At 47.5% G+C, this 10,588-nt stretch overlaps 1 long non-coding RNA gene across 1 annotated transcript; it reads right to left on the reverse strand.

Moving 5' to 3' along the window:
• Positions 1–2,661: 2,661 nt before the first annotated feature.
• On the reverse strand, positions 2,662–3,832 carry LOC141089246 (uncharacterized). Its single transcript, XR_012232224.1, has 3 exons — positions 3,719–3,832; positions 3,525–3,625; positions 2,662–3,024 (listed from the first exon to the last, which is right to left on the reverse strand). It is a non-coding gene; the product is annotated as an uncharacterized lncRNA (long non-coding RNA).
• Positions 3,833–10,588: the final 6,756 nt, after the last annotated feature.

A 10,588-nucleotide genomic window follows, 5' to 3' on the forward strand; every position in this document is an offset into this window, starting at 1 on the left:
AAAAACAAAACACAAGCTCAGCCCAGAAAATCAGAGAGGTTGGAAACTAGCGGATTGCAGACCCCTGATCCTATCACACAACTAGCAGTAGCCGTGGAGTGTGATCCTACGGTGACCTAGACACCTCGTCACAGCCGGAGATCTACACAAGCCTAAAGAGAGAAAAGAGAAAAACTGACTGCCCCAGAGCAGACCCCAAAGCAATACGCAGCCCCCAACTTATAATGACGGTGAAGCAAGATGAAAACACTAACACAGATAGAAAGATAGGTTGAGCAAACAATGGGGCCCAAGCTAACTAAAAAGGACAGGACAGAAAAGCTGCTGTCTGCAATCCGAGAAAACCCTGCCAAAAAATACTACCAACACAACTGATAAGCAAAAAGAACCCTGAAGTCACTAGACTTCACACCCTATATCAGCACTCAGAATATTCTGGAAGCAGAGCAAAAAAGAACACTGATCAAGGAAAAAGAATCCAGCACACCCCCGGCCGGGGATGGCTGAACTCAAAAAACAAGGTAAACAAAACCAAAACTAATAAGTTCAATAGCAGAGCAAAAACTTATCTTTGGAAAGCAGGAATCAGACTGGTCTCCAAGAATCCAGCAGAGAAATCACCAGCGACTCAGAAGGGCATCGGCTGCCTTATATCCAGTCTGTAGTTCCCGTTACCCAGTCACGATCCACCTGATCAGGTGATTGGTTTCTTTCATCCAAATCATCGTCACTACCTTCCTTCACCAGAAGAGGGAGATCCTCGGACACAAAAGATGAATTAACAGATGATCTCACAACAGTCTACATCTTGAGGCAGGCAAGTTAGTTAGTGATAACGACCGGAATTTTGTGGCAGCCATAGCCCTTTCAAAACTCAGACACATACCTTGCCTGGCTCACACCTTGAACCTGGTGGTGCAGTGCTTCCTCAATAATTATCCGGAGTTAACATCCCTGCTCCATAAGGTGCAAAGACAGTGCTCGCACATCCGCTGGTCGCCCGTACACTCCAGTCGTATGCAGAAGCTGCAGCAATTGCTCCACCTTCCAAAGCACCGCCTAATTATCGACATTGCAACAAGGTGGAACACCACCCTGCACATGGTTGAAAGGCTGTGCGAACAGAGGCAGGCTGTAATGCATTTGTGGGAGGATAGACAGGCAGGCAGTTTGAGGGCAGACATGGAGTTGTCTGGTGTGCAGTGGTCGAAGCTGAAAGACCTCTGTAAAGTCCTTCAGTGTTTTGAGGAATGCACATGGCTGGTAAACGCAGACGACGCCATCATAAGCATGAGCATCCCACTTATGCGTCTGCTCATGCAAACTTTGACGCACATTAAGGAGCAGGTGTCTGCAGCCGAGGAGGAAGAGGAGGAGGGAAGCCTTGATGACAGTCAGCCATTGTCTGCTCAGGGAACTTTCCTGGACAAGGTGGAGGAAGAAGAGGAAGAGGAGGAGGATGATGGGGGTGATTATTTAGGGGAGGAGGATGCTCCTCAGGGGGCAAGAGAAAATGTTGAGTGGCAAGGTCAGGTACAGGGTTTGTGCGTGACTGGAGGGATGTAGATTTGCCAGAAAGTGCTCCTCCACCCAGCACTCGCAGTGCATCATTGACACCTGGAACATTGGCCCACATGTGTGATTATGCCTTGCAGATCCTAAAAAGGGACCCCTGCATTGCCAAAATGATGAACAATGACGACTACTGGTTGGCCAGCATCCTGGATCCACACTATAAAGGCAAATTACAAAACATCATGCCACAGGAGAACCTAGAGCTAATATTGGCTAACAAACAAGCAACTCTGGTAAACCGTTTGTTTGAGGCATTCCCAGCACACAGCAGCGGTGATGGTTCTCCCACGAGCCGTAGGGGGCAACATGGAAGAGGTGTTCGTGGTGCACACATCCGAAGTGGCGTTGGAGACGGGTTTCATGACCATGTTGTGGACGGATTTTTCAAGTACCGCTCACAAGACTGGTAATACTGCATTGATTGAAAGTGACAGGAGACAGCAGTTGTCAACTATGGTAACAAACTACTTCTCCTCCCATATCGATGTTCTCCCTCACCGGTCATTCCCCTTTGACTATTGGGCCAGTAAACTTGACACCTGGCCTAAATTGACACAATATGCCTTACAGGAGCTCGCTTGCCCTGATGCTAGTGTGCTATCCGAAAGAGTCTTCAGTGCTGCTGGATCAATCCTGACAAAAAAAGGACCCTTCTGTCGACCCAAAATGTTGATGATCTAACCTTCATTAAAATGAACCATGCATGGGTTTCAAAGGATTTTGCCCCACCTTCCCCTGCTGACACATAGGTTGCCATAAAAATGGCTCGCTTTTGTCCTCCTCTTCCTCGGACTTCTCCAATTCCTCAATTTGCAGCTGCTGAATGTTCAACATCAGCCTATGCCATTTTTTCAACCTCCCTAACTGGGCTGCCTCCTCCCCAGGGCCAGGGTCACCACCTAGCGCATGCACCCGTGCGAGTGCCATTGCCCTGGACAGGTGGGTGGTCCCACTCTTGGCGACGGCAGTGGCACAGGGTCCCTCATAGTACTATCAAGTGTCTCTGACGATGGGGGTGCACACCCACCGTCAGACACACCAGCGTACTATGAGGGGCCCTGTGCCAGTACCGCCGCCCAGGGCCGGATTAAGGTTGGTGGGGGCCCCTGGGCAGAAAATCTGGTGGGGGCCCCCATATCATTAACATTTTAGCCATAACAGTAGAGCGCGAACTGTAGCACTTAGATGTACAATCTAATCTTATCCTCTTGTTCTGCCACATTCAGATTTACAGTACTACAATAGAGATACAGTCCAGGATAACTCAAAGCAGTCCAATTATAGACAGAAAGAGTTACTCACATTTTTTTTTATTGAACCCAATGTTAAGACAGCCAAGGAATAATAAAAATGCAGAAAGGGAAAGTTTTCACCGGCAGCAATTGTTGCTAACTACTGTATAACAATATGCTCTCTATTGTATTATCTCCGGAGTAGTGGCTTGCTCTCCTATAGTAAGAGAAGAAAAAGAAGCATTCTTTGAATACAGGTCTGTTGGCTGAAGGAGGATATATCACCTGTCTTAATGTGCCTGTGAGCATCTCCAAGTACAAGGGGGAGGTGTTAGCGATCGAAAACATGCTTTATATAAAAGTGTGTACAGATAAAAGCTTAAATAAATGTATACATTACAAGCTTTACTGCATTTTTTCCCACAATGATGTATGATTTTGTCTGGCTCTCTTGCTTTCCACATAATATAACAATTTCAAAGCATCTTTTCCCATAACTCTGAATTGTACTTTTTCTGTAATACCTCTTAGAAAGTCGTGAATAAATTGACAACTAAGTTTTACCACCCCCCTGTCAAATCTCTGTATCCAACACATGTCTGTCATCAGATTGCAGAGCTCCAGGGGAAAATTAACACAAAGAATAAGTAAAATGTCAACATTAGTACCAGCATTAAATGCAAAAATTTTTATATGTGCCTTAAAAATTTCACTTACCCATCATATAATGAAATAGAGTACGTTGAGAAGGATCATATGAACTCTATCCATCAAACATCCAATGATTCTTGTAGTAACCTCAAAACACAACTTGTATGCTATAAGGAAATGAAAATTATAAAAAGTTAAAATAATCATCATTAGAATGGAATGGATATATGAGCAGACTAGAACTTTGCAGCTTTGCTTACCTAACAGTTATTCTCCATGTATAATTTAAGATGTATATATCCAGGTAATCCAAGATGTATGATAACAGATTTGATGCCACGAACAGAACACCCATAATGTATTAAACATAAACGGAACTGAAAAAAAAAGAAGGGGTAAGGCCGGTTTCACATTAGCGCTTTTTCAGCGCGCGCACGGCCGGGGGTAGCTCCGCCCCCGAGCCGGCTCTCTGCCCGGCGTGCCCGCCCCTTCCTTGTAGCGCCGCCTCCTAGCGGACAGCGGCGCCTGCGATCGGCGCACCCTATCTTTAGCATAGGGTGCGCCGATCGTGCGCAGGCCGTGCGCTAGTTGCGCTTTGACCTGCGCTGCGCACTTTTGACGGTGCGCCGTGCGCGCCAAAATCAAACTTTTCGGATTTTGGCGCGCACGGCGCACCGTCAAAAGTGCGCAGCGCAGGTCAAAGCGCAACTAGCGCACGGCCTGCGCACGATCGGCGCACCCTATGCTAAAGATAGGGTGCGCCGATCGCAGGCGCCGCTGTCCGCTAGGAGGCGGCGCTACAAGGAAGGGGCGGGCACGCCGGGCAGAGAGCCGGCTCGGGGGCGGAGCTACCCCCGGCCGTGCGCGCGCTGAAAAAGCGCTAATGTGAAACCGGCCTTAAACGCATGCTTTTACTTATGTTAAAGTGATTAAAGGGGTTGTGCTGTCTCCCCTGCTTCTGACTGCTCTACAGCATACCATATCTGAGCTTTTAAGGATGTACATATCATATTTGATCACAATGTGAGCATAGTTTTACAAACCTTTTGGAACATTTAGGAAGGCCAAAGTACTGGAAACTTAGAGGTGAACTTTTCTTTATTTTTTCATAGCAAATTCTTGAATCAGATCTGAAAAGTCTAGCTCTTCAAGAATGTCATGTTCAATACTTAACAAGCAAAGGTGGGATAGACGTTCCTGGCCCATTGTACTGCGAAGTCTGTTTTTAATTAGCTTCATTTTGGAGAATGATCTCTCTCCACTGCAATTGGTTACCATCAAGACCAAATACATTCTCAAAAGAATTTCAATATTTGGGAATGTACTCTTGAAAGGGTCCTTTAGCACCATTTTATACAGGGACGGCATCATATATAACTAGAGAGGATGGTACGTAATAAGGGATGGTGTTATACATAATAAAAGAGGAAACTATGTAACTAAGGATGGTGTTATACAGAATTAGTGAGTACACTATATACTAAGGGACTGTGTTAGACATAATAAGCGATAATGTCTTCCTCCACCTCCCCCTGTTCCTAAGGCCATTATAAGTCCGGGAGTCCCCCTTCCTCCCATCCCAATCCCCCACACCCCTCATTGTCCTCCTCCCCTCGCATCCCATTATTGTCCTCTCCCCCACCTCCATCATTTTCTTCTCCACCACTATCTTTGCTTTCTCCCCCACCACTCCCATCATTGCCCATTCCACCACCTCCATCATTTCCTCCTCCTCCACCACCCCCATTTATTGCCCTTTCCACCACCACCATCATTGCATTCTCACCCACCACCCCATCATTGCCCTCTCGACCATCACCCCATCATTGTCTTCTCCCCATCACTGCCTTCTCCATCACCCCATCACTGCTTTCTCCCCATCACTCCCATCATTGCCTGCTCCATCACCCCATCACTCCCATCATTGTCTGCTCCATCACCCCCATCATTGCCTGCTCCATCACACCATCACTCCCATCATTGCCTTCTCCATCACCCCATCACTGCGTTCTCCATCACCCCATCACTGCCTTCCCCCATCACTCCCATCATTGCCTGCTCCATCACTCCCATCATTGCCTGCTCCATCACCCCATCATTGCCTGCTCCATCACCCCATCACTGCCTGCTCCATCACCCCCATCATTGTCTGCTCCATCACCCCATCATTGTCTGCTCCATCACCCCATAATTGCCTGCTCCATCACCCCATCACTCCCATCATTGTCTGCTCCATCACCCCATCATTGCCTGCTCCATCACCCCCATCATTGCCTGCTCCATCACCCCATCACTGCCTTCTCCATCACCCCATCACTGCCTGCTCCATCACCCCCATCATTGCCTGCTCCATCACCCCATAACTCCCATCATTGTCTGCTCCATCACCCCATCACTGCCTGCTCCATCACTCCCATAATTGTCTGCTCCATCACCCCATCATTGCCTGCTCCATCACCCCCATCACTCCCCTCATTGCCTGCTCCATCACCCCATCACTGCCTTCTCCATCACCCCATCATTGTCTGCTCCATCACCCCATCACTGCCTGCTCCATCACCCCCATCATTGCCTGCTCCATCACCCCATCACTGCCTTCTCCATCATCCCCATCATTGTCTGCTCCATCACCCCATCACTGCCTGCTCCATCACCCCCATCATTGTCTGCTCCATCACCCCATCACTGCCTGCTCCATCACCCCCATCATTGCCTGCTCCATCACCCCATCACTGCCTTCTCCATCACCCCCATCACTGCCTGCTCCATCACCCCATCACTGCCTGCTCCATCACCCCCATCACTGCCTGCTCCATCACCCCCATCACTGCCTGCTCCATCACCCCCATCATTGCCTTCTAGACCATCACTCCCATGTCCCATCACTGCCTCTGCCTGCTCCATCATACACACAGATATACACACACACAGACACAGACATACATACATACATACGTACACTGATACACACATACATACACACACAAGACACCACCTCTCTCCTCTCCCCTGTCCTCCGCAGCATCGCCAGCGCTTCCTCCCTCACACAGCAGCGGCCGCTGAATGATGACGTGTGAAAACAGGAAGCGCGGCCTCCGGGCAGGAAGCAGGACGGACCCTTGCCGGCCGCTCCGTTCCTGCTATTCACTGACGGCGTCTAATATTTATCCTCGCGCTGCGTTGGCGGTCGCTGCCCAGTGGTGGGGGCCCCCTTAGAAGCTCTTGTGGTGGGGGCCCCGGGGCTGAAGCCCCGCCTGCCCCTCCTATAATCCGGCCCTGCCGCCGCCCACGAGTGGGCACCCCCTGCTTGCTCAGGGCCCCAGCACTTGCAATACTTACCTCTCCCTGCTCCACCGCTGTGTAGTCTGGGTTGTTAAATCCTTCACTGGGACTGCCATTACAAATCTGGTGAACTGATAGATGATGATTAAGACGTAGCTATGCCCTGTCCTGCTGGGCTCTATCTTCAGATGATCAATGGCTTCCATTTGTTATGGATGTCGACTCACAATGAGATGCAGTGGTGGTTTATAATCAGCTTTCACAGCTTTCCTACTCACAGACGTGTGACATTCCTGCCCACATTTTTAAATGTGTCCTCTCATGCCAATCCAATAGAATCGCCTACGGTCTGTGGCTTCTGTCTTTTGCACTCCAAAGTTACCTGACAGATCATGATAGGCAGTGAGGATCATGTCTACATCTCTCCCTGTGATCACAGTTTGATGGAGATGAGTAACGGTGATGGGATCCACGGTACTGCGATACAGCAACCCTTTCTTCGCAAAGAATTGTTTTCGCTGTCTCCACAGACAAAGTAATTGAGGGTCAGCATTGCCTCTGAGAATTCTTCCGGGAGTTTTTCCCGTGATTAGTAATTCCAAAATTTCTGCAATCACTCGACTTTCCGTCTGTACCTGTATCCGTCTCGTTTCCTCTTGCAGAGAGTCTGGACAGTCTTACTGAGACTGAAATATATATGAAGATTGAAAAATATCCCAACAGTGTATACTGGTGTACGCTTCGAATACATTACCCATTTTCTACTTTTTAGATTCTTGTCTAATCCATACTGAGGCTGTGAGTGTCTTTGTCGGACTCCGGAAATATACACGGAGATTTTTAATGTTTAAACTATGCTATATATACCTGTTATCCGGTGATACTGTACCCTTTCTCAACTTTCTACTATCTTGTCGAATCCATACTGGGCCTGAGACCATCTGAGTCTGCCTCCTGATTAGAGATGAGCGGTGTTCGAGTCGAACTGTTCGCCAAGTTCAAATTCGAGCTGTTTTGGGCGGTGTTCGAGCCGTTCGTCGAACTCGAACACTTTGCTTAAAATTCGGCTGTTCGAGGTTCCATTCGAGAATGGTTCGTTCACCAAAAGCATAACTTTATTTTCACATTTATAATGGTTTTCAATGTTAAGAGACAGTTTCAAGGCATAGTAGCGGTGTCTGGTAGACAGCGGTGTAGTACACCTGTCAAGGAGCTACACCGTGTGTGTTTCTAAAATTTTTTACCGCATCTTGTCCAGAAAATCCTTTTGGGCCTTGTAGCACTGTCTGCTACTCAGCAGAGGAGCACCCCCATGAACCTAGCTATGCCACCTGTTTATGAAAGATCCAGTTTTTGAATGCATTTATCCCAGTTAATACTTTTGGCCTAGTAACTGTGTCTGCTACTCAGCAGAGGAGCCCACCTGTGAACCAAGCTGTGCCACCTGTTTATGTAAGAACCATTTTTTAACTCCATTTAGCCCAGTGAATACTTTGGGCCTAGTACCTGTGTCTCTGCTCAGCAGAGGAGCCCACCCGTGAACCTAGCTATGCCGCCTGTTTATGTAAGAACTGTGTGCTACTCAGCAGAGGAGCCCAGATGTTAAGCAAGCTACAGCACCTGTGGTTTGGACACTAAATTTTTTCACATTCCTTCTGGAATGCCGGTTAGGCCTAATTCTGGAATTCCAGTTGACCTGCACTTACTGGGAAATCCTCGCTTGCGGGGAAGAATTGGAATCCCAGATCCCCATCACTAACAGGTAGCGCGCGTGCAGCCCCGGACATGTAAGGGCATGACAGACCTGTTATTGCTCAATCTCGCGTGCCAGAGCCTCGCATGTCCCTCTAGTAAGCTGGACATGGACCGCGGGGGCATGCCGGAGTCTCGCTCGTTAACGGAATTAAGCTGACAAATCGCTAGCACAACTAAAAACGGCCATGCACAACCACCCACATAATCGAGAAAGCCTGCAATCTGTCCATCCTTCCCATGGCTGGCATGGTTGAGGTTGCCCGTGTGGAGTCAAGTTAAGCCGCAGGCTACACTCCTGGTGGTGCCCTTCTGGACATTCCTTTAAGGTTCAGCTTTGCAACCATACTGCCCCCGGAAACCAAACACTTTTCCTTCATGGACACTGTTCAGAGGGTCTTGGGAATAACGCCGCCCGATCGGCAGTTGGCGTAATTTATGGTGGGAAGCCCGACAGTATATGATCGTCTTCGATTTTAGAATTTAAGAATTTTTTTTTATTTTAGATTTTTATTCCAGCCTTTCTTGACTTTATAAGGGCATGACATGCCTATATCTGTGTCTCCTCCTCCTCCTTTTACTCCTCCACCTCTTTTCTATATGTAGTTGCCCTTTTCCATATGTTATTTGTGTCTTCTGAGCATTTTGTCTGCTTTGGGACACCTTTTAAGGTGTTTTGTATGTGTTTTGTATGTGTTTGCATGTGTTTGTATTTGCCTGCCATTGTTTTCAATAGGTTTCGACAGTGTTCTTGCCTCTTGTTCGACGAACCGAACCGAAATCGAACACTAGCGGGGTGGCTCAACACTACTCCTGATATATAGACGTACACTTTTAATGTTTAAACTATGCTATATATACCTGATATCTGGTGATACTGTACCCTTTCTGCCAGAAAGGCCTCCTCCACCCACCACTCTAAGTGTATCATTGACACCTGGAGCATTGGCCCACATGTGTGATTATTTCTTGTGGATCTTCTTTTTATATTGTGGTGTGATCCATCCTGAGCATGTGAGAGTCTGTGGGTTACTCATGCAATTTATATGTAGATTTAAAAATTACCCCAACACTGTATACAGCTTTACGCTTGTGATACATTACCCATTTACTGCTTTTTATATTCTGGTCTAATCCAAACTGACCAAGTGACAGTCTGTTTCTGACTCTGGAAATAAATACTGAGATTGACAATGACCCCTTCACTGCATACAGCTGTACTCTTCAGATCCATTACCGTTTTACAGCTTTTTATATTGTGTTGTAATCCATACTGAGACTGAGAGCGTCTGTGTCTGCCTCCTGAAATATATACGGAGATTTAGAATGTTTAAACTATACTATATATACCTGCTATGTGATGATACTGTACCTTTTTTCTACTTTTTATATTCTTGTCTAATCCATACTGAGCCTGTGAGCATCTCTGTCTGACTCATGAAATATATACGGAGATTTACAATTATCCTTTGACTGTATACAGCTGTACGCTTCTGATACAGTTCCATATATCTGATGTTATTTTGGGTACATTTTCTCCAAAATTTGGAAGTATGGTGGAAGAGGCCGTGGACGTGGGCGTGAGGCCAGCTGGAACTGATGGTGGTGGTGCATCTGCTAGTAGTGGCAAAAGCACAATAGCAGCTAAGGCAAGCGGTGTTGCGCCTGCGTCATGGTCTGGCTCCGGAACGCCTGGAAGGCTACCTTTTCTGGGAGTAGGTTAACCGCTTTTAAAGCCGGAGCATCAGGAACTGGTTTTGGCTTACATTGCCGAAACAGACTCCAGCTAATATGCCCTCTTCTGAAGTTTCAAAAAATGCAAGCACTGAGTCGTCAAGTGCTGGCTCCTGGTCAGGAAGAACCCCTTTCCTTGTGTCCTTCACCCCGACCAAAAGTGAATGATGCAGCAGGCCACAGTTCACATTAGTTCATGTAGCTCTTTCTCACATACCATGCCTGGGTTATCAAGTCAAATCGTGAATTCCCCAGTCCAAGATGAATCTGACATGGAGTGTGGGTCACCAGCCAGGGCAGTGGGGTTAATCGGTACCGGGCCGGTGTCTCAGAGGGATGTTTCACGGTGGTGGTGACCCAGT

This window comes from Dendrobates tinctorius, unplaced genomic scaffold (genome assembly GCF_039654945.1).
Source record: "Dendrobates tinctorius isolate UK_male_01 unplaced genomic scaffold, ASM3965494v1 ptg000044l, whole genome shotgun sequence".
NCBI lineage: Eukaryota > Metazoa > Chordata > Amphibia > Anura > Dendrobatidae > Dendrobates > Dendrobates tinctorius.